The 27,519-nt window shown below is 34.0% G+C and overlaps 1 protein-coding gene across 11 annotated transcripts in view; it reads right to left on the bottom strand.

Moving 5' to 3' along the window:
• CEP128 (centrosomal protein 128) overlaps nt 1–27,519 on the bottom strand; it is a 541,441-nt gene that overhangs the window by 119,401 nt on the left and 394,521 nt on the right. The gene's annotated exons all lie outside the window — the stretch shown is intronic.

Genomic DNA, 27,519 nt, shown 5'->3' with positions numbered 1-27,519 from the left:
CTCCCAAAATATCAAACTTATCAGTATACATCTAGCAGATATGAGTGTATATATGCACATATGTACTGATTTCCTCATGTATAAGATGTGCCCTTTTTCGAAAAATTTGGAGTCTAAAAACTGGGAGAGTCTTATACAATGGTTGTAGATTTTTTTAACTTGCATTTCCCACTTTTTTGCACTTGTTGTCTTTGTGCTCATTGTTTCACATTTGTTAACAGTATATTAGGTTATGTTTTGTCACCTTCTGCACAAAAATGGCTCAGAAAAGATTCTCATACAGTACTGAATACAAGTATAAAGTGATCTACTTTGTAAAAATGAATAGAAATCATGCTGCTGAATGTCACTTTGATCCACTTCCAACTGAGAAAACAATCTGAAACTGGCTAAAGGAAGAAGAAACCCTCCTGAAAACATCCAGGAAGAAGAAGGCCATGAGAGACAAGGCAGCCAGATGGTCTGAGTTAGAGAGGGAAGTGAAGAGATGGATTGAAGAGAAAAGGGCCAGTGGAATTTCTGTGTTCACAAAGATGGTTCAACAGGAGGTAAAAAGAATTGCTGATGAAAAAGAAGTGACTGATTTCAAAGGGGGACACAAGTGGTGCTTCAGGTTCATGAAATGGAATAGACTAAGCATGTGTCCACTCACCAGACTTGCCCAAAGGATGCCTGAAGGCTAGGAGAAGAAGGTCCTTGAATTTCATGATAAATAAAACTTGAGTTCAATCTCTTTATATAATACATTTTTTTATTTTCAAATTTCAGACCCCAAAATTAAGGTATGTCTTATACAAGGAAATATGGTATGTATGTATGAATACATTTATGTATTGTTACCCCTTTTCTCTCACTCATAGTATGTTCCTTGAGTATAGCACCTGTCATTTTTCTGGCCTTTAATATCTAATGTTTATATAACTTGACACATAGTAGGTACTTAAATATCTGAACTGAATTCAATGGATCAAGAATGAAAAATTCACTGGATGATACTGGGAAAGCTGTTTGACTCTAGACAACATGGAATATACTAGAAATCAGTTACAGATTTTAAATAATATAAATGTTTTATTTACTTAGTTTCTAAATGTTTCTTTTGAAAAAAAGGAAGTTCCCTTTTAAAGAAAATTAGAAACAAACCATTTCCTCATTAAATGCAACTTCTATAGTCAAGTGCTATTCCAGAACAATTTCTTTAAAATAACCATATTAGAGCCCATTGGGATGATGGGTGGGAGCGAAAATGAATGTATTAATGGAAGAAGAAACAACACTTTAACAACAGAGTCACAATTATCACTTCCTATCAAAAAGGCAGGCATCACTGGTTGGCAACATCTTATAGAAATCAGTAGTTAAAAAGGGAAATCACTCAACCAAAAGGATGGGTAAGACTATGGTAATTCAGTGCCCCACATTCAATTATGAACTTGCTATAAAGGAAAATGTATTTGGCACAGAGTATTTGCTGCACCACCCGGTGCTGTGATCTTATTAGATCTCACAAACTAAGGAGGGTTGATCTGAGTCAGAACTTGGATGGAAACTGACAACAAGCACCTCCGGCAGCACACATTAAAATATTAGCATTTACCTTACTCTGCTGATTGATATAGCTCACCAAGATGTTATGCCACACGAAAGAAAAATATAACTTTCAAAAATTCAATAAATGTCACAGAAAAATGAATACAAAAACATTTTATGGGCACCACACTATGTGTAGCAGGAAATAGTAATTGAGTGGATGGCAAAGTTATGTGAAGAAATGTTATACTATTCAGCAAAGAATATACCAAAGATAGCTTATTTCACAGAAACAGAGAAATTTAGAGTTGGGAGTCATCTCAGATGTTGTCTACAATATTGCTGAAAAGTGATCACCTTGAACAAAGTGGAAGCTCTGAAGGTAACCCATCAAATTCTAGGGGAGTTTTAAGTATTGGGAGATTTGTCCTCCCAATTCTCCTGGAAGGCAACTTACATCTGCCTTTATAATTTCTGCTTAGTACCCCTTGTCCTGTCCTCTGTGGCAAATGAGGACAAATCTTTTTCATATGACAACCTTCAATGTTTGAGCAGACAGTCATAATGACCCCTAACATATGCCAGAAATGACATTACAGAATTACTGGAGAAATACAGTTCAGAAGTGGAGATGACTTTTTGAGACTCTCTGACTAAAAGAGCTACATAGGGGTACCAAACATGAAGGCAGAGAAAAGAAGTCCTTGTTCCCTAACCTCTATCAATCAGAAAAGTAAAGTAAATAACACTGTGGCATGGTCTGTTGTAGGGCATGACATGAAAATAATCCTGAGGTTTAAGTGGTTGAAAAAGTGAAAGACAAGTACCAACTATATTTTTATGTTTTCAAGGTGAGGCTTTGTTATAATCCTTTATTAATCTAAGAGAGCTGAATTTAATATGTATGACTGTGTTTAAGCCACTAATGCAACTTTTAGCCACACTTCAATTGTTCAATAAACACTTATTAAACACCATAAGTAAATGCAGAAATTTCAGATAAAAGCTAGTCAGTGAGTAAAGAGTATAAGGATGTTCCATTCATTTGAACTCAAATCACTAATAATCTTGGGTTACACTAAAATACAATCTTTCTGAGAAGGAAATATGAAAAATTTTTATACCTTATCTTCTCAGTCTCTTCTCATTAAATAGTTAATGGACTCCAAGGTCTAAAAGGCTGTTTCTAGGTCCTGAAAAGCCAGATTACCCTAAAAGATCAGTTATTAGCAGTGAAACATCTTTTTTGGTTGTGTTCAACAGGAACAATGGCAAAGTATCAGCTTAGGCTTTTATTCAAAGCTGGTATTTTTAAATCAGAAGACAAAAGGCAGCTAGAACTAACAGAGGATGGTTCTCCTTGGAGAAGCAAATAAAGGAGTTGGCAGCATTGGTATCATTTTCTGTCCAAATGCAGTAAGGAATATAAAGATTATTTGGTATTTTCACAGTGCTTAAGATGAATATTTGCAAAAAAAAAGGCTACCATGAAAAATAATTCTAGTTTTTATATTAACACCATATATGATGTAGAAATTCAACTAAGAACTCAATAAGACACTTCACATTAAATCAAATTATATTTTGATAACAACTCAGAGACACCAGTGCAAAGGCAGGCACAGGTGAAGGAGCTGAAAACACGTTAAAAATGGTTAAGGAATAAGAAATGAGAGAGGACAGATGTGTACAGAACAAAGAATCCTCATCCTCATATATCATTGATGCTTCTGAGAAATTAGGGAATTTCTGGATATGGTGAATACTTATTAATACTGAAAAATTAAATTAAGTATATTTTAATGAACAGCAAATAGACACCTTAATAATATAGAAGTTATTTCTGAATAAGCTGTCTATGTATAGTTAGACTACTGAGTTGTTAGAGTGAAGTTCAAAAATTAACACAAAATAATAATAACTAATCTTCCTCTAATACTTTTAAGGTTTATAAAGTATTTCAAATGCTTAATCATCAAAACAACTATTTTATAAACAACAAAGATGTTATTTATTTCTACTTCACAGATAATGGAAATAAGGCTGAGAAATGTAACTGACTTGCCAAGGCTAGAATTAGTTACCATTCCAAAGTGAACTATTTAAACAATTTACTGACACCAAAAAAAAAATTCCCCCCCAAAACCAAGAAAAATGATACATGAAAGGATGATAACATTGATTATAGTACTTCTGTAGAAAAGTTTAGCATATATATATATATATATATACATACATATATATATATATATATATATCAATTGCCATGATGAGTCTAAAATCTGCCTCAATCAATAAACACTTGATCTACTTGCCAAATTGTATGAGTCAAAGGATGACTTTGGTTTGGAATATAATCTAGTCTGTAAAAATTTATGAAAAAGAATAATAGAATATTATGAACACATAAAACAGAAGCTATGAAAAGGGGAAGAGTAAACAAGATTAAAGAAAACTTGTCAGAAAACAAAATTAAGGAAGTCATTCTGAGGACACTGAATGTTGAAATTAAATGATAACTAGCAAAAGAAAGGTGGAAAAGATAAGTAGGGATTTTATGATACTTTTTTTGAATCATCAGGGACAGTGGGAGCCACCATATTTGGATTCTGACATGTCTGAACTGGATGTGCTTCTTGAATAAATGTAATGGCTTGAAAGAAAGTAAAGATTAGAAAACAGCTGGGTTGGAACAAATACACACATACACACATCTGTAGGTTCAGAGAGATGAATTATCAGGGGCAGTTAGATGCCACAGTGAATAGAGTGCCTGAACTGGAGGCAGAAATTCCTGAGTTCAAATCTGATCTCAGACACTCACTAACTGTGTGACCCTTGGCAAGACATTTAACTTCTGTCTGCCTCAGTTACCTCATCTGTAAAATGACAACGATAATAGCACCTCCCAGCATTGTTGAGGGAGCAAATGAGATAATTATAAAACACTTAGCACAGTGTCTATTACAAAGCAAAAGTTTTATAAATATTCTTATTACTATAGTCATCATCGACAATGTCATCATCATTGTCATATTTACCAAAGAACACAGACAAGAACTGAATAGATTGGGCATGTGTGTGGTCTGCATCACAGGATGTGAGTATTCAACCTGAAGAGATCACAGATCTCCTCTTGGGGAACTAAAGCATCTTAAAGCATAATATCCTTCTATCTTTTCCCTTAAGATAGAATCAAATTCAAATGATGAATAGATCGTTAAAAAAGGGGAAGTGATAAAGGTCAAATTCTAATAAAAAGACAAAAACTCTTGTAAGATGTAAGAACTCTGATTAACTCAATGATATTCACAACCCTAGAGCATCAGTGACAAAACATGCTATCTACTTACTGACTGAGAAGTGATAAACTTAGGGTGTAGGAAAGGAGATGTATTTTGGACATGACCAATTTGGGAATTGGTTTTGCTTCACTAGGTTTATTAGTTGCAAGGTATCTTCTTTCTTTTCTTTTTCTTTTCAATAAAGGGGAAAAGATGGAAGGGAGAATTTTTATTAAAAATAAATTTATTTTTAAAATATATTACAACTAACTCCAGAAAAATATCTAAATTCAATTAATGTTTGAAATAATAATCTTGACATCTAGAGTTTAGGGATCTCTTCAAAACAAAGATGTTCATTGTAGTCATATTTTAAAGATTTAATTTTGTACTCTAAATATACTCATTAAAAAAAAGAATCATTCTTCATACTGTTACTAAACTTTTCATATGTGTGTATCTTGACTCCCTAGTTCTCCAAGGGCAAGGAATATGTTTTATAATCCTTAGTATCTTCCACACATATATATAGCACTGTGCCATATAAATTAAACAGTTCAATAAACATTTATTAAGTACCTGCTATGGGAAAAATAACATGCCAAGTACTGTAGATAAAATGACTAAGGTAAAACAAGCCCCTGCCCTCAAGAAGTGTGCAGGCTCCTAAAGTACACGACACATATACTCAAAAGCAAATACAAAATAAATGTGGTGAGCTTGAAGTAGTAGATAGCTGGCATCTGAGGAAGGAATACTTGGATTTCAATTTTACCTCTGATACTGTGTAACTCTGGACAAGTCACTTCATCTTCCAAGGTATGGCCTAGGAAACTCATTAGGGCTAGAAGTTGCAGAAATAATGCTGATCTACACTGATTCAGCAATCCTGGTTTATATGAAATGAAATCCCAATCAAAATCCCAATAAAAGTAGGAAAAGATTTATATATGATGTAGAAATTCAACTAAGAACTCAATAAGACATTTCACATTAAATCAAATTATATTTTGATAACAATTCAGAGACACCAGTGCAAAGGCAGGCACAGGTGAAGGAGCTGAAAACACGTTAAAAAATAGTTAAGGAATAAGAAATGAGAGAGGACAGATGTGTACAGAACAAAGAATCCTTATTTCTAAGTTGAAACTTGATAGAAACTAAGGATTCTAAGAGGAAGAGGTGGGGATGGTAACATTTTAGGTATGGGAATAGTCTGAGTGGAGGTGTGAAGGTGGAAGATAATAAGTCATAAAAGGAAAGATATTAAGTCATAGCTCATTCCCCAGGAAGAACATGTAGTTAGAGTTGGAAGAGAACTTGGAAGTATTCTGTTTAATACTTTCATTAACAGGTAAGAAACTAAAGCCAAGAAAGATAAAGTGACTTCCCCAAGGGTATAAGTAATAAGTAGCAGAGAAAGACTATGAAAAGAGGTCCTTTTTACTCCAAATTCGGCCTACTTTCCATAGAACCAGATCCTCAGGGACCTAAAAAAAAATGTGGGTTGAAAGTGGCTCCTGTTTAAATAAATGAACATCACCTCACAACTATGTTCTTCAAATGCATTATTGCTATGGGCAATTGTTAAATTACTAGGTGTAGTATTCAGGTGCACACATGTGGAATGATGTAAAGTATTATTAATCTGTGCTGCTGAAATTCAGCTACAGGGTATTGCTGAAAAGCAAATATGGTACTTAACAGAGAAACAAAAGAAAAGAGACCCAGATGTGTTCTATGGGTACAGATGAGCTTATGTAACAAGGTGATAGGAAAAAAATAACAATTAATGCCACTTGTTACAATGTTTTATTTTGTTCTTCATCACATTCTTTAATGCAAGAAAGCTGCATAAAAGCTAAGGAGCTGCCTCTCTTGCTCCCTATTGGCATGCTTTTCTTGATTACTTTCTGATTTGCTGCTCAATACAAACATTAAGTCAAGGGCCATGAAAATTGGTGTGGCTAAATGTGGTTCCATCAACATTTGTTAATGAAAGGAGTTTTGGTTAGGAAGGCAATAGCCTTTTATATTTTCATTGGGTAGTACCCAGTACTTGAAATAAATTGGTGCTAATCCAAAATGGCTCTCAGGGAAAAAAAAGTCTAATGTAAAAAGAAATGGGGAGACATAATGATGGAAACTAGAGGGTCCTACTGATTTCCATTTAATTCTCTACTATTTCTAGCATGTCAAGTATATTAATATGGCTAAAGTAATCTTAAAAAGAGCTTCCATTAGAGTCTACAAGAATAATATATTTGTGAACTGATGCTGAGTGAAATGATCAGAACCAGAAGAACATTGTACATCCTAACAGCAACATGGGGGTGATGATCAATCTTATTGGACTTGCTCATTCCAGCAATGCAATAATCAAGGACAATTTTAGAGCACCTGTGATGGAGAATACCATCTGTATCCAGAGAAAGAACTGTGGAGTTTAAACAAAGACCAAAGTCTATTACCTTCAATTTTTTTAAAAAAAAAAGTCTTATGTACTACATTTACTATCTGTAATATTTTATTTTCTCCTCAAGGATATGATTTCTCTCCCAACACATTCAATTTTGATCAGTGTATAGCATGGAAACAATGTAAAGATTACCAGACTGTCTTCTGTGGGGGATGGGAAAGGGAAGGGAGAGTGGAGGAAAAGATTGTAAAATTCAAAACCTTACAGAAAATGATGGATAGAAACTACTATTGTATATAATTGGAAAACAAATAAAATATTAATTAAAAAATAATGCATTTGCAACCATTAGACTCATTCTTAAATGATTTTTTTCTGTGGTCTTTAAATCTTTCACTTTCTAAGGACTATTAATAATTTTCATTTTCTCCATAGCTGCTTTACTACAGCATACCAACATGAAATGACTTCCTCATTCTCAAAAAGCTCTCCACCACCATAAGCTACTGTCCTATCTCTTTCTCCCTTTTAAAATTTCTCAAGGACACAATCGGTGTCTTCACTTACTTTTCTCTCTCTTAACTCTCTGAAATATGGTTTCTGATCTCATCACTCAACTGAAACTTCTCTCTTCAAAATTACCAATAATCTCTGAATTGACAAATCTAAATTATTTCTCAGTCTATTTTTGGTTCAAGTCATAACCACTAATCTGATCCCTTTCCTCAGTCCTCTTATTCTGAGACTTACTTATTTAGTCTTTATCTCTCTCCTACTTCCAATCACATCTCCAACTGCTTGCTTCTATTTCTTCTACCTTCTATTCCATAGATGATGATGAGGATGCTTGTTCTTTGTTGACAACAGCGAGATGATGCCATGACATGCATGTGAATCGGATTTGAGTGAAGAAGGAGCTGTGCTAAGTCAACAGCCTCATTTTCTTCCCCAGAGTGCTCTGGGTCTAGAGGTCAGAGATGTATCAGGATGACTAGAGATGGTCTTGGATGCAAGGCCATCAGGGTTAAGTGACTTGCCCAAGATCATTCAGTTAGTATCTGAGGTCAGATTTGAAGGCTGGCACTCTACCCGCTGTGCCACCTAATTGCTTTAAATTCAATATATCTAAAATTGAACTCATTGTAGACTTAAAGCCCTTCTTTATTTCAAGTTTCACAAAGGCACCACCATTTTGCTAAGTACACAGATTCACAAATGAGATGTCATTCTAGATTTTTCACTAGATCTCATCCTCCATATCCAATCTATTGTGAAGGCCTGCTGATTTTTGTTATTAGAGCTTTTCATATATGCTTCCACTCCCCCTTTTTCCCTAACCCTTCTACTACCCTTGTGCATGTCCTCATTGCCTCATCTTGAATTATTGTGATGGGCTTCTATCTAATCTCTCTGCCTTGAATTTTTCACTGCTCCTATCCATCCTGTACTCAATTATCAAACTATTTATCCTAAAGCACAAGTGTGACCCATGCCATCTCTCTATTCAATAAACTCCAGTAGCCCCCTAATATCTCCAGGTTCAAATACAAAAAATTGTTTGATTTTGAAAGTCCATTGTAATCTGGCTTTATTCTACCTTTTCAGTCTTCTTACACCTCACATCTCTCTTCCCACATAGTGTGGGATCTAGTGACATGGCCTTCCTGCTGTTTTTCACACAGGATACTCCATCTCCCAAGTATATATTTTCATTGAAATTCTGTCCCTCTTCATCTTTGTCTCCTGACTCTCTTGACTTTCTTCAATTCTTAAAATTCCACATTCTACAAGAAGCCTTTCCTGATTCCTATTAAAGCTAGTGCTTTTCATTAGCTAATTATCTCAAGTTTATCATATATATATGTATATTTGTATATAACATTTGTAAAATAATATCTTCCCAATTATATGTAAAAACAATTTTTAACATTCTTTTTTTTGAAATTTTGAATTCTAAATCTCCCTCTTCACCCTCCTTAAAATAGTAAGGAATTTGATACATTATGAATGTGCAATCATGAAAAAATTTTCATATTAATTAATACATTATTATTTGAATATTGTTTCTACCATTGAACCATAAGCTCCTTGAAAGCAGGGATTTTTTTTTTTGCCTTTGTATCTCCATCATTGCATAGTGTCTGATGAATGCTTATCAACCAGCAACCAAAAAAGTGGGTATTGGAAAACCAGAATTACTATGCAAATGGATACCTGAACCAACAACTTGTTTTTTTTTTCCTTTGGAAGGCAGAGTTTAAAATATGGAAGATGGTAATCTGTGATCCAATTAAAGAGGTGAGAGAATGTTATTTGAACAGGTTAATCAGGCATATCAATGATAGCAGGAACAGCAACAGAACAGGAAAAAGGAAAGGTAACTAATATCATGGAGAGGAAAAGGAACTAGTGTTGGCTTATTCTACCTTTATCAGTAATGGTCTAGTTTGTGTGTCACTTCAATGTGTTTTCAAATATTTCAAGAGGTGAATATTGGGAAAAGCTTTTTTCCAATGCCTTTCTTGATTAATTTATGTTGTCTGTTCTATCACTGGCCTAGCTTTTAGGTGGTTCCTGTATTTAGGGAGATTAAGAAAAATGAGCTGATTCAAAGTCAAGGACTAAGGAAAAGAAATCTATTTTATCAGAAAATTAACTGTAGTTAGAAGGACTTGATCTGGACTTATATAATGTTGGAAGCTATGGAACAATAATAATAATAACAATAGTATATATGTAGTCCTTTTAGTATTATAAAGTACTTTACAAATATTATCTCATTTAATCTTCACAACAGCCCTGGGAAGAACATACTCTTATTATGTCCATTATAGATGGGTATAGATGAGGCAAACAGAGTTTGTTACTTGTTCAGGGTCACACAGCTAGTGAGTGTCTGAAGATTTGAAATCAGGTCTGTTTTCTGCATTAAACAGTAATAAAATGGGACTGGAAGAGACCTTAGAAATCATTTAATTCAACTCCCTCATTTTTAGGCACTTAGCAAATGTGTTTAAACAGGTTTTTAATGAACGTTTCTTGATTTTTATTAAATAATAGGTGAGGAAACTAACCATCTACACACACACACACACACAAACACACACACACACACACACACACACACACACACACACAGAGAGAGAGAGAGAGAGAGAGAGAGAGAGAGAGAGAGAGAGAGCAGTGAGAGAAGCAGCTTCCTCAAAGTAATAAGAAGCAGATCAGGTATCTGAACTGAGGTCCAAGAACTTCAATTCAATTTTCTCATTGAGCAGCTCACCAATCATCCTGTAGCATTATCTTATCCATAAGATATGACTACTCTAAGGAATGGCTCTTACTAGTGCCAGGCACTGTTCTAAGCACTTTACTATCTCACTTGATCCTCATAACCCTGATAAGTAGATTCTATTATCATCCTCATTCTACAGTTGGTCAAATTTGAATTTGAACTCAAGATCTTTCTGATTTCAGACACACTGCCACCTAGCTGTGTCAGTAGCTGAAGCTAAGGAGTTTCAATGATTCTATATACACAGAGCTGCTCCAGCATGGGCACCCCGATTGAGAAAATGAGCACTGGAAAGAAACCTAGACTTTGTGGTGGCATCTATGCCCTTCCTTTATCTTTCTTTTGGGGATGCTGGAATATTCCTCTCACAAGGGCCATGAAATCTGATTAAGATTCAATTAACATGGGGGTGGCTAGGTGGCGTAGTGGATAAAGCACCGGCCCTGGAGTCAGGAGTACCTGGGTTCAAATCTGGTCTCAGACACTTAATAATTACCTAGCTGTGTGGCCTTGGGCAAGCCACTTAACCCCATTTGCCTTACAAAAAAAAACCCTTAAAAAAAAGATTCAATTAACATGTATTAAGCTCCCATTCTATATAAAATATAAAAAAGATGAATGACACAATTCTTGCTCTCAAGGAATTTAAACTTTAAAAGGGTGACTATAAAATAGTCACTATAAACATCAGAATATGACAAAAACAAAGGAGCTACTGACACAAAAGGATATGAGAAAACTGAGGAGGCAGACATCATTTTTAGCTAGAAGACTCATGGAAGTTTCATGGACAAAATAGTGACCAAGCTGGCCTTTAAAGAAAGAGAATGATTTCACCATCTAAAGGGGTCTGATACAGTGTATGCACAATATACTTGGGGTTCATTCTAGGCAAGGGAAACTTTCTGAATAAGGGTATGGAGTGATGAGAAGGAAAACAACAATCAGATATCTAGTGTATTAGAACAGAGAATATAAGACAGTTAATAATGCCAAATAAGGCAAGAAAGGTAAGGTGAAGATTATAGAGAACAAGTTTTAATTTCTTAAAATCTTTGCATAAAATATTTTATCTAATAAGTAAGTGCCTACCGGTCATATATGTCCAGAGGATGATAGAGAACCAAGTCAATAACAAAAGACAGTATAGGCATTTATCTAGAACATTTGCAATGAATTTCCATCTTCTGACTAAAAGCAATGTTCAACTTTGATCACTGAAAACCTAATTAGGAAGTAATCTTTTCCCTTTCAACTTTCCTTTGAAAGAGAAAATCATTTAAAACTCTACATGAAATAAATAAATGTCTTCTAAAACTGGAGAGGGAACCCTTAACTTACGTATATTATGCAATGGCAAAATCAAAATTTGATGAGAAGGCTTAAGGGTATTGAGTGACCATATGAAATTGATTAGTAATGAGAAGTAGCACCAAACATATTTGGTCTCTAGACAAATAAAATAAAAGGTAAAAGGTCTCCTTCAAAGTATGTTCAAAAATAGCAAATCATATTCCTTTTTTATTATAAATACTTTAACAACTACAGAACTTGAACCCAGATCTTCCAGTGAAGTCTGATATTTTTGAAAAGAATAGACCTTGCCACTCTAATACAGCACATAGAACAAAAGTATGATGATAACCGTAGAAATGGAAGAATTTCTAAACTACAGTATCAAATTTGTCAGCACATTTTCTTCCTCTTTTATTAGACTAGTAAAAAGTAAATACTATTACAATAAACCCTTGCTTAAGTCCAAAGTATTAAAAAAAATCATGTGTCTTGGCTTTTATGTTTTATGACCACCCAAGATCAACAATAAAATCAGAATACTGTATGGAAAATTTTAAAATCATATTATGGAACTCAAAAAATATATTTTTGGCAAGAACCTCATATTCTACCATTAACTTCTATAGTCCTCTAACTATTACGAGTAGTAAGATCATTTTAGTTTCAGCTCATTCTGCTGCCATCCACTGGTGCAGAACTGGATATATTTCAAATCTTCCCATAGTGAGTTACAAGTTTCTGATCCAACCCCCACACCAAAAACACAGGTTAGAAGGAAAAACAACATTCCAAAAGTATGGTTATCCTATGTGGTTTGTCTCAGACACTGAAACAACATGCTGGTCTGCAGACACATCCCAAATTGTCCAATAAATGAGTAGTTTACAGCCTGCTGTCTGTTTTGGGGTGTGTGGTAAAGCCCCCAAGTGCAGGTACTCAAAGGAACCGCTTTTATTTTTTCTTCAATGGTTTTATTTGATGTTAATTGAATGTTGGTGAAACATTCCATTTTGACAACCCTAGCAATTTACATTCTCCTGCCAACAAATCTTATACACGAAAGACAGCATTCTGTAAACTATGCCATACAACTAACTTCCTCCTGCTGAAGTGGCATGAGAATTCATCTCTGAGAACCATTTGACCTTTTGTCACTGTTCATGGCAAGGAAAGTAGAAACATACTTTTTTGGAACCACGTCAATGCCCTTCAAACACAAGTTTGGTCAAAGGAACATTTTATGATATTTTTTAGTACCAAAGAGACAAAATTATGATGAGAAGAGACAGACACAATGACGAACTTGATATCATACATTCATGAAACAACATTGCTCTTTTCCTACTCCCAGCATGGATATGATTCTTCCAATCAAGCACAATTTTAAGTTGGCAATAAACTAAATTCAGTGGGAATCGTGGGGCTTCCTCCCCATATCTGAGAGACTGTTGTTAGTCCTTAACCCATTACAAAGGTGTGAGTTTTAAAACTGAGACTGACAGATTGTGTCTGCTTGGGAATACTACTAGGAAATATGGCTTAATTCATATCCCCTAAAGGTCAGAAGACCAATAGAAAACTACCTTGTTTTTAGGGTTGTTTCTGACTCAGAACAGGTAAATTTCCCTCCTATTATTCCCATCTTCCAACAATATAATACCTCAAATATATAGCCCTCACCAATTCTTCCTTGGCAATTTTGATCATCCTCAATTGTGTGTGTGTGTGTATTTGTGTGTGTATATGTATACCTACATATGTATTTTACTTTTCATTTGCAAAAGTAAAAAACTGTGTAATACATTTCTTATGAGCAGCTTTATGTGTGTATATGTAAGAGAGAGACAGAGAGAGAGAGAGAGAGAGAGAGACAGAGAGACAGATAGAGAAATTGAGAAAGAATGTGCAAATTTATATGTGTGCATTCTGTGGCAGGGTTTTGTTGCTCATTCTCCCTCCACAAGTCTGGATCTATGATATTACTGATATAGGGAGCTACTGGTGAGGATATTTCTGGAATTGCTCTCCTTTTCCAAATAAGTCTGGTGGCTTCTGGATAAATCCAAAAGGAAATAAAGGTGATATTTTGTTTGATTACTTGATCTTTCATGCAATCAATCAATCAACAAGCAATAGTTCTTGTTGATGTAAAATGAAATGTTAATAAAACATTCCATTTTGACAACCTCAGTGATTTCCATTCTCCTGCCAACATTGAAATCTGGTTCAACATAATGGTTTTTATGAAGAATTTATAAGATACATATATATATATATATATATATATATATATATATACATATATATATTATATATAAAATACAGGAAGTATTTTAATTTTTGCCTTTAAATACATAGCACTTACCACAGTGCCTTCATGGTAGGTTTCAGTAAAGGCTTGTTGAATTGAATGGAAATCTGAAGCTAGATAGTGAAATTGCAATAGTGTTGATGAAAAGACTGTGCAATGTTAACTCTAGCATATAAAGGCAAACAGGAATGACATAAATTGGTACCACCCACTGGAAAACAAGATAAAATTGTATCTTGTTCTGATTCCCCTTACCATTCTCCCTTCTTCTATTCAGTAAAGTAACTTTAGAAGCAGTCAGTATGAAAAAGCAATATAGTAGAAAGTAAGATTGCAAAAGAAAATCCAGAAGTCATACACAAATCAGCACAAATGTTAGAAGGGGCATAATTTATAAAATATATGATATATTAATTAAAAATGATATCCCAGTAATGTGTGTTGAATCAAAGAAACTATCTAGGTTTTGCTTTTAATGTCTTTTGGTTTTCTAATATGTAAATCTTAGACAAATTCTAGACATCCACAGTAAAAACCATCAGATAACCAAATAGTGAGAGATGATGTGGATCTGCTATGAATATATCTCAAGGTAGAATGGAAAAAAGAGTAAGTTTGTTTCCCCCCCAAAAAAAAAATTAAAAAGAGACATCAAACTACTGCCCCCCAGCACTCTTCCATTTTCTAAGAGACCATACTGCTGGAGGGTTCCCAATTCCAATCACCTCTTTTGTACACAGCCTGCCTCCCTTCTCCACACTGCTCTGTTCCCACAGACTCTATCACTGTACCCTTTTTCACTGTTTATCTCTGTACTGTTACAGCAATTAGGTGGCATAGTGTATAGAGTACCAGGACCAGAGTTAGGAAGACCTGAGTTCAAATCTGATTGCAGGAACTCAACCCCAATTATCTTGGTTTCTTCATCTGTAAAATGAGCTAGAGAAGGAAATGACAAACTCTTCCAGTGTTTTTTGCCAAGAAAGCTAAATGGTGTAACAAAGAGATATGACTAAACAACTAAGTTCTGCCTGTGCCATTTGTTTCAGTACCATCCATGCCTTATTAAACTATGATTACAGCCTCGCTCATTGCTGCCATAGTGGTATTTCTTGGAGAGTACCCAAAGAATCAAGTGTGTCCTAAGTTTCTAATTTCATAAATTAACTATTAATTCATACCCCTCCCCTTGCCCAACACATCATGTGTTATCAAGAAAATAAATAAATGGAAGCACTGTGAAATGTATATGGACACAGTTGGGAGGGTAATCTTAGAGGATTTATTATTTATTTAAGAATAAAATGGGAACTTCCAGGGCAGAGCCAAGGTGAGGACGTGAAGTTAGCATGCTTCTGGAGCTTTTCCTTATACAATGTTAAATGAAGCCTCTACAGACACTAAAGCGTCAAATCACACCAAAGAAAAAGAGACAAATTTGAACCAAATTTTCAACTGTAGAAATCATGGAGGATCTTAAAGCCCAGCTAGGCAAGAAAGCAGGAAAGCCAGTGGAAGGGTTTTAGCCAAAGTGTACTCCAGGTACCCAGGAGCTTGACAACAGCACTGGTCCTAGCAGCTAGATAACAAGTCAGCAGGGAGGGTCCCATAACCAGACAAAGTCTGAACTCTGAGAACACTGGGGCAAAAGACAGGACTGGGATGGGAACAAACCACTGCATAGGCAGAGTGTAGACTGCATAGGCAACATCTTAGACAATGGTAAGCCAGGGATCAGACCCCCAGTCCTATCACAAAAGCTTAAGTCTATACTCCCTATACCCCAGGAGCAGAGCTCAAACAATGAAAATGAGCAAAAAAGCTATAAGAACACTAACCATAGAAAACTGCTATGCAGATAGAGATGATAAAAATGCTATCTCAGATGAAGAAACCAGTGAAAAATAACTTACATGTGAAGTCTCAAAAGAGTTTATAAATTGGACTCAAATTTAAAAATTCACAGAAGGGCTTAAAAAGAATTTTAAAACCAAAGAAGAGAAGAAAAATGGAAAAAAGAAATGAGAGCCATGCAGGAAAATACAAAAAAATTGACCAAAGAAATAAACTCCTTTAAAAGTTAAAATAACGAACTGGAAAAAAACAATGTAACTTCAAAAAATAAAATTGACCAACTGGAAAAGGAATGAAACTCAGCAAAAAGTATTAACCTACTAGAAAAGGAAACACAAAATCTACCTGAAGAAAATAAAACCCTAAAAATTAGAATTGGTTAAAAAAAGAAACCAATGATCTATAAAATACCAAGATTCCATCAAACAAAGTAAAAAGGCTGAAAAAAATTGAAGAAAACATAAAGTACCTTTTAGGGAAAACAAATGTCCTAGAAAATAGATCCAGAAGAGATAATTTATTCATTATTGGTCTACTGAAAAGCCTAGACTAAAAAAAGAGAGTCTGGAAAATATTTTTTTTAGGAAATTATCAGGGAATATTGTCCAAATCTGCCAGATCAAGACAAAATATCCAATGAAAGAATATGCAGAACTACTCTAGAAAGAGATCCCAGGATAAAAACTCCAAGAACTATTAAAGCCAAATTCTAGAATTTTCAAAAAAAGAGGACTAAAATAGTAGATTTTAAATTTCTGCTCTTTATTATCCTTAGTGGTTCATCTGCTTTATAGCAGTCATGAATCAAGTATACTTAGTGGAAGGAGTGGGGAGGGACAGTGGAAGGGGAGAGGGTGAATTGGTCATTTCCAATAGTGTAGTGGGAAAACTCTCTACTTCAAGCAGATCAGCAATTATCTTACAGACTTTCCTGGGATATCAAGAGGTTAAACTACTTGTTTATATTCAGATTATATGTCAGAAGCAGTATTTGTTTTAAAAATTATACATATATCTAAATCTTATATGTGTGTGTGTGTGTGTGTGTATCTCTATCTTTATCTGTATCTATCTATACGAAAACTAGATACATATAAAGTCACTCAGTAGCAGTAGAAATGAAAGAATTTTGGATTAGGTATAGTTTAAAATAACATTTTCAAATTTTATTAGACCTGTTCAACATCACAAAATCTTATTTTCTGAATATTTAAATTCAGGCACAGGGCTATGGACTGTACCTGGGATTCATTGATACTGGGAACTGCTAGAGGAATAAACTTCCCCTACTAGTACTGCCTTCTTGACAGTTTATTATCATAGAGAATTGCCTAGACCACTGAGAAGTTAAGTGACTTTTTCAAGATTATACAGCAAGCATGTATTAGGTATGGAACTAGAAGTGAGGTCTTCCTAGTTTTGAAGCTTGTTTTCTATTTCATACTAAGCTGCCCCTAAAGTTCACATGTTATATGCAAAATTGCCTTGATACCTTTATACAGATTTATCGCCATATTATTTTAACTCAAACTTCAACAAAGCCTTCCCAAATCAGAAATACCTTGCTCTTCAATGACTTTATCTTTCATTGCAATGAGATCACTCACTAAAGACTGGGATGGGTCATAATACCATTTTTATTCACTGTTATCTGAATGATTTGTATAAATCATTTAAATTCTCTTAAATCTCTATCTCCTTATCCATAAGGCAAGGGCATTAATAATCTGTCAATCAACAAGCATGTATTAAGGAATTTACATTTTACTTAAGTTGACATCCAATATATTCAAAAGTAAATACATCCATACCTATACATATATATACATGGAGGGGAGGGGCAATGGAATTATAGTTGATCATAACACTGATGAGAGTTAATCTTATTAACTTCGTCTTTACTGAATTTTATAACCAGTTTATCCTCTATATATCTTATTTGTACATAGATGGTTTACATGTTTCCTGAATAGACTGTGAATTCCCAGGATGACTTTCTGTCTTTCTTTGAATTCCCCAACACTTAGCACACAGTACCTTGGATCAAGGAGGCAGGATTAAAAGCCTGGGCAAGAGCCTGTGCAAAGCCCGTGCAAAGACAGGAAATATGGGATAGACAGATGTGTATGTAGTTGGAAGCAGACAATGTTAACTGGAGTATAGAATTAATGAAGGGAAGTAATGCAGTCTGGAAAGATAGGCTAGGACCACGATGTGAAAACCTTTAAATACAAATAGAGGAGAATATATATTTTTTTAATTTCATGGGCAAATTAAGAGACCTGGAAGCTTCTTTAATTTTTGGAATAACAATTTCGAAGCTGTGTGACATATGCTTTAGAGAGTGGAGAGACTGGATTTAGAGATGTCACTTAGGATGCCAATACTGTCAGAGCTGTCCTACATAAGGAATTTACAGGAATTTTAAAAAAGTAAAGTAAATAGGACAAACTGGTGGTTATATACTCTAAAAAGCTTTCAAGTTATATATGCATATAAAACAACTAAACCTTAACTCATTATAGGCTATCATTACTTTGTATAATTTATCATGCCCTTTAAATAAGAGAACATAAATAAATTTTACCATAGTAAATAAACCCACAGTTTTTCCACATGCACAAATTTCTACAGAATAACAAAATAAAGGAATAGGATGATAATATTTCCCTCCTTTTATTTCTCAAACTCACTCTTTCCATTAGTCCATTCTGATTTCTTATATCCTTAGCATGTAGGCATAAAATTATTATAATTGAGTGCATAACTATAAATAACTATGCTACAACTTTTAGTCCAAATTAAATAAGAAACCAGATTTTAGGAAACCAGTAAACAAAATGGTGCCTTAAAGTAATTCTGAGGTTCCACTTCATATATTAGCAAAGATGATTAAAAAAAAAGATAATGACAAATTTTGTGGAAATTTTGTGGTATACTGTTAGTGAAACTGTGAACTGATAAGAGACATTCTGGAAAGTGATTTGAAACTATACTCCTAAAAGTATTAAAATCACACAATTCTGACACAGCTATACCACAGTAGCCCACTATATCCTATGTCCTAATATCCCCTTTCCTTTGGGTCTTCATCCCCAAAGAAATCAAAGAAATAGGAAAAGTATTTGTAGTAACTGTCATGGGAAAGAATAATAAAACTAAGGATTGCCCATCAATTGAGGGAAATAGTTTTAAATAAATTATGGGATTATCAGACATGAAAATAATAGAATAAAATTATGCCATAAGAAATAATGAAGAGAACAGTTCCAGAGAAAGCAGAAAAGACATGTATGAACTAATGTAGAATGAAGTGAGCAGATCCTGGAGAATAATTCATTTAATAAAAACGAACACTTTTTAAAGATATAATGGTAAAGTCAAAGCAACAAGCATTTATTAAAAGCCTACTGTATTCCTGTCACTGTGCTAAATGTTGGGGATACAAAGAAAGGCAAAAAAAACAGTTCTTGCTCTATGAGAATTCACACCCTATTGTAGGAGACAACATACAAACCAGAAATGTATGAATAAAATACACAGAGCATAAGTTGGAGATAACTTCATAGTAAAGTTAATTAAAATGAAGGATTAATTTAGTAAGATTAGCTCTGATCAGTGTAATGATCAACTGTGATTCCTGGACCAATGATGAAGAATGTTATATCCAGAGAGGAGATGGTCTTAAAATGAAGGATGAAACATTCATTTCTGGACATGTCTAATGTAGAGATTTGTTTTGCTTGTCTACACATATTTAGTTTTTACTACTTTTTTAAGTGTTCAATTGTGGAGACCAGAGGGAGGGAACGATAATGCTTATTTAGATTTAAAAAAATGGAGTCTTATAGAATATGAAAATGAGGGAACTGCATCTACCAACAAAATCAGAGATAGATTCAATAGTATGAGCTCAATTCAATTCAGGTAAATTAATAAATATTTATTAATTCCCTACTAGGTGCAAGGTACCAGCAAAATACAAATAATATGCTTTCTTCCCTCCTCCCAACCCTCATGTACATATAGTCCCTGAAGCCAAGGAATTTATATATCTTAACATAGAGATAAGTACAAGATTACTTGAAGGGGGAAAGAAAACTAACAACTAGGAAACCAAGAAAGTTTTCTTAGAGGAAAATATTTCAATATCATGCATTTAGGTGGAGGTGAGGGTTAGCCTATAAATGGTAAGAAGCTGGAAATGACATGTGGATTTCAGGAAACAACAAGACTGTAATACGGAATGTATGACATGTAAAATAAGTCTCAAAAGATAAGGTAGGATCACATTGTGAAGTATTTTAAATGTCGGGCTTGGAGATAACTTCATAGTAAAGTTAATTAAAATGAAGGATTAATTTAGTAAGATTAGCTCTGATCAGTGTAATGATCAACTGTGATTCCTGGACCAATGATGAAGAATGTTATATCCAGAGAGGAGATGGTCTTAAAATGAAGGATGACCAGAGGGAGGGAACGATAATGCTTATTTAGATTTAAAAAAATGGAGTCTTATAGAATATGAAAATGAGGGAACTGCATCTACCAACAAAATCAGAGATAGATTCAATAGTATGAGCTCAATTCAATTCAGGTAAATTAATAAATATTTATTAATTCCCTACTAGGTGCAAGGTACCAGCAAAATACAAATAATATGCTTTCTTCCCTCCTCCCAACCCTCATGTACATATAGTCCCTGAAGCCAAGGAATTTATATATCTTAACATAGAGATAAGTACAAGATTACTTGAAGGGGGAAAGAAAACTAACAACTAGGAAACCAAGAAAGTTTTCTTAGAGGAAAATATTTCAATATCATGCATTTAGGTGGAGGTGAGGGTTAGCCTATAAATGGTAAGAAGCTGGAAATGACATGTGGATTTCAGGAAACAACAAGACTGTAATACGGAATGTATGACATGTAAAATAAGTCTCAAAAGATAAGGTAGGATCACATTGTGAAGTATTTTAAATGTCGGGCTACGGAGTTGGTTTTTTTGTCCTAGAGGCCATTGAGGATTCTTGAACAAGGGAGTAATATGGCAATTCAGAGGTCAGATATGAAAGAGAAGACAGGAAGTATGGAGACCAATTATAAGGTTATCCCCATCATTCAGGTTACATGTGATAAGGACCTAAATTTGAGCTGGTTCTTGTGAAAATATTTTAGAGATTGAAATAAAAACAATCTGATCTACCACTCTGAGACTGTCACTCAGTAACTAAACTAGTTTTGCTTGTATCTGTTAGACATTCTATTAAATGGCAGATTATTCTTAAGGCAGATTAATGAAGCATTATCTGCTATTAATAATGGGAAATGGTAGTAAACATTGACTAGACATGGTATAAGTTGTGCCAAAAGAAATAGTTGCCTTATTTAAAGATTATCCAATGAGAAAAAAAAATGAGAACAACAAATAACTTTTGAATGGAGTTTCAACACAATACCTGCCATTGTCTCTTAGCTTTATTCATATTCATTTTTAGCTACCTATCAACTATTACACTTATTTAACTCTCTAACATTTACTGACTTTCATAAGGTGGTGTTATTATCACTAAACTTACTTGCAGTAGTTTTGGAAGAGGTTGGTTTTTCTTGAAAAGTCTATTGTTGTGAAAAGCAGCTCTGTTACCACTTATGGAAAATGAAGAAATCTATAAAGAAATTTGTGAGAATAGCTTGTCTTTCCCTACCCCCCTCCCTCTTCATTCATGGATTACTACTAATGATTACAGTGAGAACTTTTAGTGATCAAGAGTCAATTCAAGAGGAACTTGTCAATTACGCTGCCAAGACAGGTCTGATGAGAATCATTTCTTTGAAATGAAATGACTAGAAACAAAAGAATACATTTTTAAAATCTTGCAGCCCCTCATGGTCCAGAGAAAAGAGATGAATATAGATAATGCTAAAGTGATAAATGTAGCTAAGAAGGACCTACAATGAATGAAAAAAATTAGAATGCTATCAAGTTGCATCATAACTTTAAATAAAAGAGGGTAAAAGACATTAATGAATATGTGTGTATGGATCCCAGGGTCCTACAGAACAGCTTCATTAAGAAATAAAGAAATTATGAGAAGTTAGCTTTCTCATTCCCCAAACACCAGCCCTCCCCACAAACCACTCAACTACTTGTGTTACTCATAACACTCAAACTTTGTGTATTCTGATTATTTTCTGGCTTCCTGACTGCTGGATTCCATCTCCTGGTCTGTCTTCATTCTGGCAAACCCACTTATTTTGCTTTTGATTAGTATTTGTCTTGATTTTCTTTCCTCCCTCTTCAATTAGTTTTGGTATTTCCTGGCCTTCCTTCCCCGTTCCCCCCTTTCCTGAATATTGGAAATCTCATCTCTTCTGTTTTTCCCTCACTAAGTCAACAAAGAATGAAAGTTAGCTCCTCACCTCTTATCATATGAGGGGCAGGGGAGGAGGTGTCTTGACAATAAGGTATTACTGAAGGACAAAAAAGAATAATGGAAAAAATAGTAATAACATTTCAATGAATAAATTGACTAATTCAAGCATGACTCTAGAAAGATTATAAAAACATATGGGAATTCTATCAAGATTTAGTGAAGAAAATTTTAAAAATTCCTATCATTTAAATAAATTGATAGAGGATACTTATTTAAAATAGGATGCCTAAAGAAACTGGAATGCTCACTGTGCATCTGTAAACATCTGAGGTCAATATTTTATTGGTAAAAGACATTCTATCCCATAAATACCCATTGTTGCTACAATCAGGAAGAAAAAAATGGAGATGGTTAAAGCATAACTGACCTACTATGGTATTTCTTAACACATTTATATTATTGCAGTAGTCAGAAGAAGGAAGAATGGTAACATTTTTAAGCATAACAAACAACATCTTAAGGATCTTTTCTTTAGCATATACATGAGTCAAGAAGATATAATAAGGAATTATTGCTGTCTTCATGAAGGGTCAATAAGACTATAACATCTCACTTGGTTCAGATGTTGGTAAGATACTGTCCAGAATTATCTGACAATGCTTATTATAGAATATCAATAGTGTACCTAGCAGAGGATAACAAGGAGAACAATATAAAAGAATGAGTTCATTGGTCCTACAAAGCATCTGATGAATCTGGTTCTGAAATTTGCAATGGAAGTGTCAAAGTACTAAGAAGCAGAATTACTCAAAATTACTCACTTGGCCATTAATCTCACTCTGAATACAAATTCAATAATGTTGTTTTTCCTACAAGGGCCATACAATTAAGGCTTTTTCAGAAGAAGCATACTGCTCAGAAAGAAGGTGATAGTCTCTCTGTATTCTTCCCTGGTCAGCCCCCATTTGGAGTAATATGTTCAAATTTCATCACTCCATATAAGAAGCAGACTTACATTGGAGTGGAAGATCTCAAGTTCATTCCATATGAAAAATAGTTGAAAAATCTAGTGCTATTTTTACACTGGAGGAGAAAGAGGTAGTGGTGATGAGAGAGCAATGGTTTTCAAGAGCTATCACACAGGAAGAAAGTAGAATTTTATATTTTATACCCAAGGGAAGAAGTTTTAAAAAGACACATTTTAGTCCTAAAGTAAAGAGGGTCCAAAATGAGTTATATCATTTGAGGTCTTCTAGAGAATTCTGGGAGACTACATGCTAGAAATGTAGAGAATAGTTTTAGTTTGGTATCTTTTGGAATCTTCAACTCTGACTATGATTCTATAGCTACATGTGTGTAACCTCTTTAAACTTTAGAGGGCATTTTCATTTATTTCAAGGAAGCATTCATGATGATTATACTCAAGTCAGTTACAGTTTCTTAGAGAAAAAAACATTTTAATTATACCGATCAGAACTCTTTTGGGGCTTCTTTTGAGAATTTCTATTTAAAATAAATTGGTTAAGATTGAGTCTATTTTATGATATTGCATCATTACAGTGATAATGAGGATTATAGTTTAATAGGGCACCATGGACTCTACTACAACCAATCGTACAGCTATGATAGCCCTTGAAAACCACTGCTTTCTCATCACTACTACCACTTTCTATTAGGAGTGAAATTAATGACCAGTGAACTTAGGTCACATTCTTTTAGAAATTTTGGTTGATCTAGCATGCAGCTATTGAATGGAAATCACCTGAATAGAAGTAAATAAGAGCTTCCCATTTACAAGATTCATGTCTCAATTCCATAACAGTTACCTGGGAGCTGTTTTATGCAAAAGACAGCATTCTTGTTGTACTATATGATGAAAATAATCTTGAAGGTCACATGAAAGTCACATAAAAATGCCCACCAAAAGGCCCAGATTTTCACTCACAACTCAGAAATAAAAGCACTCACTAAATTAATTACCTCACTAAATTAATTACAGTTCATAATATACTGTATATATTGTATAAAGCACAAAATCTTCAGTTTTTAGCTATTAAACTCGATTTAAGTTATGAAACCTTTGTAAAATGATTGTGTACTAAAACTTCTGTAGAAATAATAAAATCAACAGTAGAAACCAAATGCACTCTATGTATATAAACATGTAAATCATTGCTAGCTTTTTGACCACAGATATAGAGAAAATGTTATTTTATACACACACACACACACACACACACATATTTAATATTGCTATTTTCTGATCTGAAAGACTGGCATATCATGTGTTAATGCTTAAATGATAAAATGCTGAGGCAGAAAACACCAGTTCAATACAGAAGTATCTTGTTCCATTGAATATTGTATCCTGTTTCAAATGGATACAGTACATATAATCAATGATGCAGTCCAGTCCTTTCCAATTACTGTAGACATCTGAGTGAAGTAGAACCTTGTACAATTGTGAAAGCAGTGTGTTCTTATTGTGGATACTGTAGATAAAAACAAGAGTTATAGTCTTTCTGTAATGCAAATAAGTTTATTTTAAGAGTACTTAGGATTAGTACAGTCAGTACTAAGAGACTGAGGCTTTGTTTTAAGTCCTTCAGAAGAGAGTTGGCTCCAAGTAACTGGGAGTTGTGATTGTCCCAGTTCCAATGTGCTGTCAAACAACAAATAAAGAAACAGAGAAACAAAAACAATACAAAGATCCCAAATGCTCTATATCACTGCAATGAAATAAAATTGCATCTGAATACCTGGAGACAAGAGTGGATAGACAAGATATAAATAGATTAGATAGAGAAGATACAAATAGATTAGATAGAAAAGATAGATATGAAAATACACAGATAGATTAGACAATATAAAGTTGGGTGACTTCTGTCAGAAATTAGATTATAATCTTAAATCTGGGATTTGGCAGTAAAATCTAAGAACTGCCATGGTCAATCTGAAACAATAAAATGCTTGGCATATTCCACTATAATATTATTAATATTACATTTTAGGGTTTCTTAATATTTAATCAATAAGAAATTTAGGAAGTGTAATTATATAGATAAATTGAGTTACAGAGAGAGTAATGGAATAGGAGTCAGGTAAATTGGGTTCCTATTTATTAACTGACAAAAACTTCATGTCTAACACTTATTAATATCAGATTCCACACCTAAAAATGGAAAGAATATTAAGATCTGTAGTATTTCACTTACACAGTTGTTGCGGGGATTGAATGATCAGTGGCATGAAATATTTATTAAATAATTAACTAATCACGCATTTAATAAATTCATGCTATATACTAGCCCCTATTCTAGGTACTAGGAATAAGAATACCACAAATGAAATATACCCTAACTGAAAAGACTTTATATTTTATTGGGTAAGCCAACAAGAATTTACAGAATGCTTCGAATCATTTAAATATACTCAGATCTGCATTTTAGGAAAATCATTTTGTCAGCTGGGTGTAGATGGATTAGAGCAAAATTAGGAAGAAATGAGGCAAGGAGACAAATAGAAGATTGTAACAATAAGTCAGGCATGAAATGATGAATGCCTGCAATAGAAGACAGTGAAGAGAAGTGGATATATATGAGTATATCACACAAGTGAAAATAACAAAATTTAGAAAAAGCCTAGACATGTGAGATGATACTGAGGAGTAAAAGTTGACAGCCCAAGTGACTAGAAGAATAGTATTGTCCTCCATAGAAACAGGGAAACTGTTTAGGGAAAGGGAAGAGATAAGGAATTAAATTATGGAAATATTGAATTTGAGATGCTTATGGGACATCCAACTGAGATTAGACCTCAGCAGAGAATTTGGGGCTAGACCTGAGGATGTGATACTCATCTGATAAAGATGATCATTTAACTCATAGGAGCTGGTGAGCTCATCAGATGAATCTGAATACAGGAATATAAAAAGAAAGGCCCAGGACAAAAAGCTGAGGGACAACCATAGATAGTGGATGTTTTCTGAATAAAGGTCCAGCAAAAGAGGCTGAAAAAAAAACAGGTAGAGAAGAACAATCAACAGCGAACAAGGTAGGAGATAAAAACTTAAGTATCCTGCAGAGAATGAATGACATTGTCAAAGGCTGTTGAGGTCAAAAAGGATGGAAAATTGGGAAAAGGTCATTAGATCTGGCATTTGAGAAATTATTGGTGACCTTGATGATCAGCAGTTTCAGTTGAACAATAAATGTTAGATAAGGTGAAGAGATAAAGAAGAAACTTAGAGGAGAAGGACAATAACTAAATGGGACATTAGGAACAAATGACTTCCTTTTTTTAAAGAATAGTGAAGACATGGGTATGTTTCTAGGCAATATGGAAGACAGATTAAAGCATAAAGAAAGTGGAGATTTGATAGAGGGAAAAATCTGCTGGAAAAGCTAGAACTCAATGGAATCAAGGTTGTATGTTAAAGGGTTTAAACCTTGGAAATGATAAAAGTCAGGTCTTCTAAAAGACAGTGATAAAGGAGATAAAGGAGATAATGGGGGGAAGAAATCTGAGTTATGGAAAAGGAGAAGAAAATAAAAAAAATCTCCCAGCAAAAAAAGGTCAAATTATTTTCATTTTTTTAATTCAATGAATTATGAAGTGGGCAAAAATGAAACACCTATTCTGGATAAAAAACATGAAAATTCAGCTATATCAAATGACTCTCACAAGTGTCTTTAAATGCATGTAGTCAGTGACACAGGATTTAAGAACTACAGAGTAGGAAGTAGGGTTTTTAGCCTTGGATTCGATGACTTGTATTGATTGGCCAAACCCTGAGCCTTATTTTTTAAAAATCATGTAGATTCATATAGCAATGCAAATAATCTCTAGAGATCTTTTCTCGGGTCTAATTAATTTGTTCTTCCTCCAATGCTGAATTTGTTTTTATCATGTTGCATAACAATTTGAGAAATACTTTAAAATGTACTGTGACTTCTCCATAATTATGTTTTATCTCTTTATGTGAAACTAAATTGCACATGGGACAAGTCAATGATTTTTAGTTACATTCAATATCTCTGTATTATATATATTAAGTGAATGTCTTCTGTTTCCTCGTCTACAATGTTTAGTGTATATAAATAAGGAAAGGTATTTGATAAATTCAGTAAAAATAAAAAAAAAACCCTGTATTTCATCC

Source organism: Macrotis lagotis, chromosome 4 (assembly GCF_037893015.1).
Source record: "Macrotis lagotis isolate mMagLag1 chromosome 4, bilby.v1.9.chrom.fasta, whole genome shotgun sequence".
Taxonomy (NCBI): domain Eukaryota; kingdom Metazoa; phylum Chordata; class Mammalia; order Peramelemorphia; family Peramelidae; genus Macrotis; species Macrotis lagotis.
Note: the sequence above shows the minus strand (reverse complement) of the source record. Positions and strands in the feature narration are given on the sequence as shown.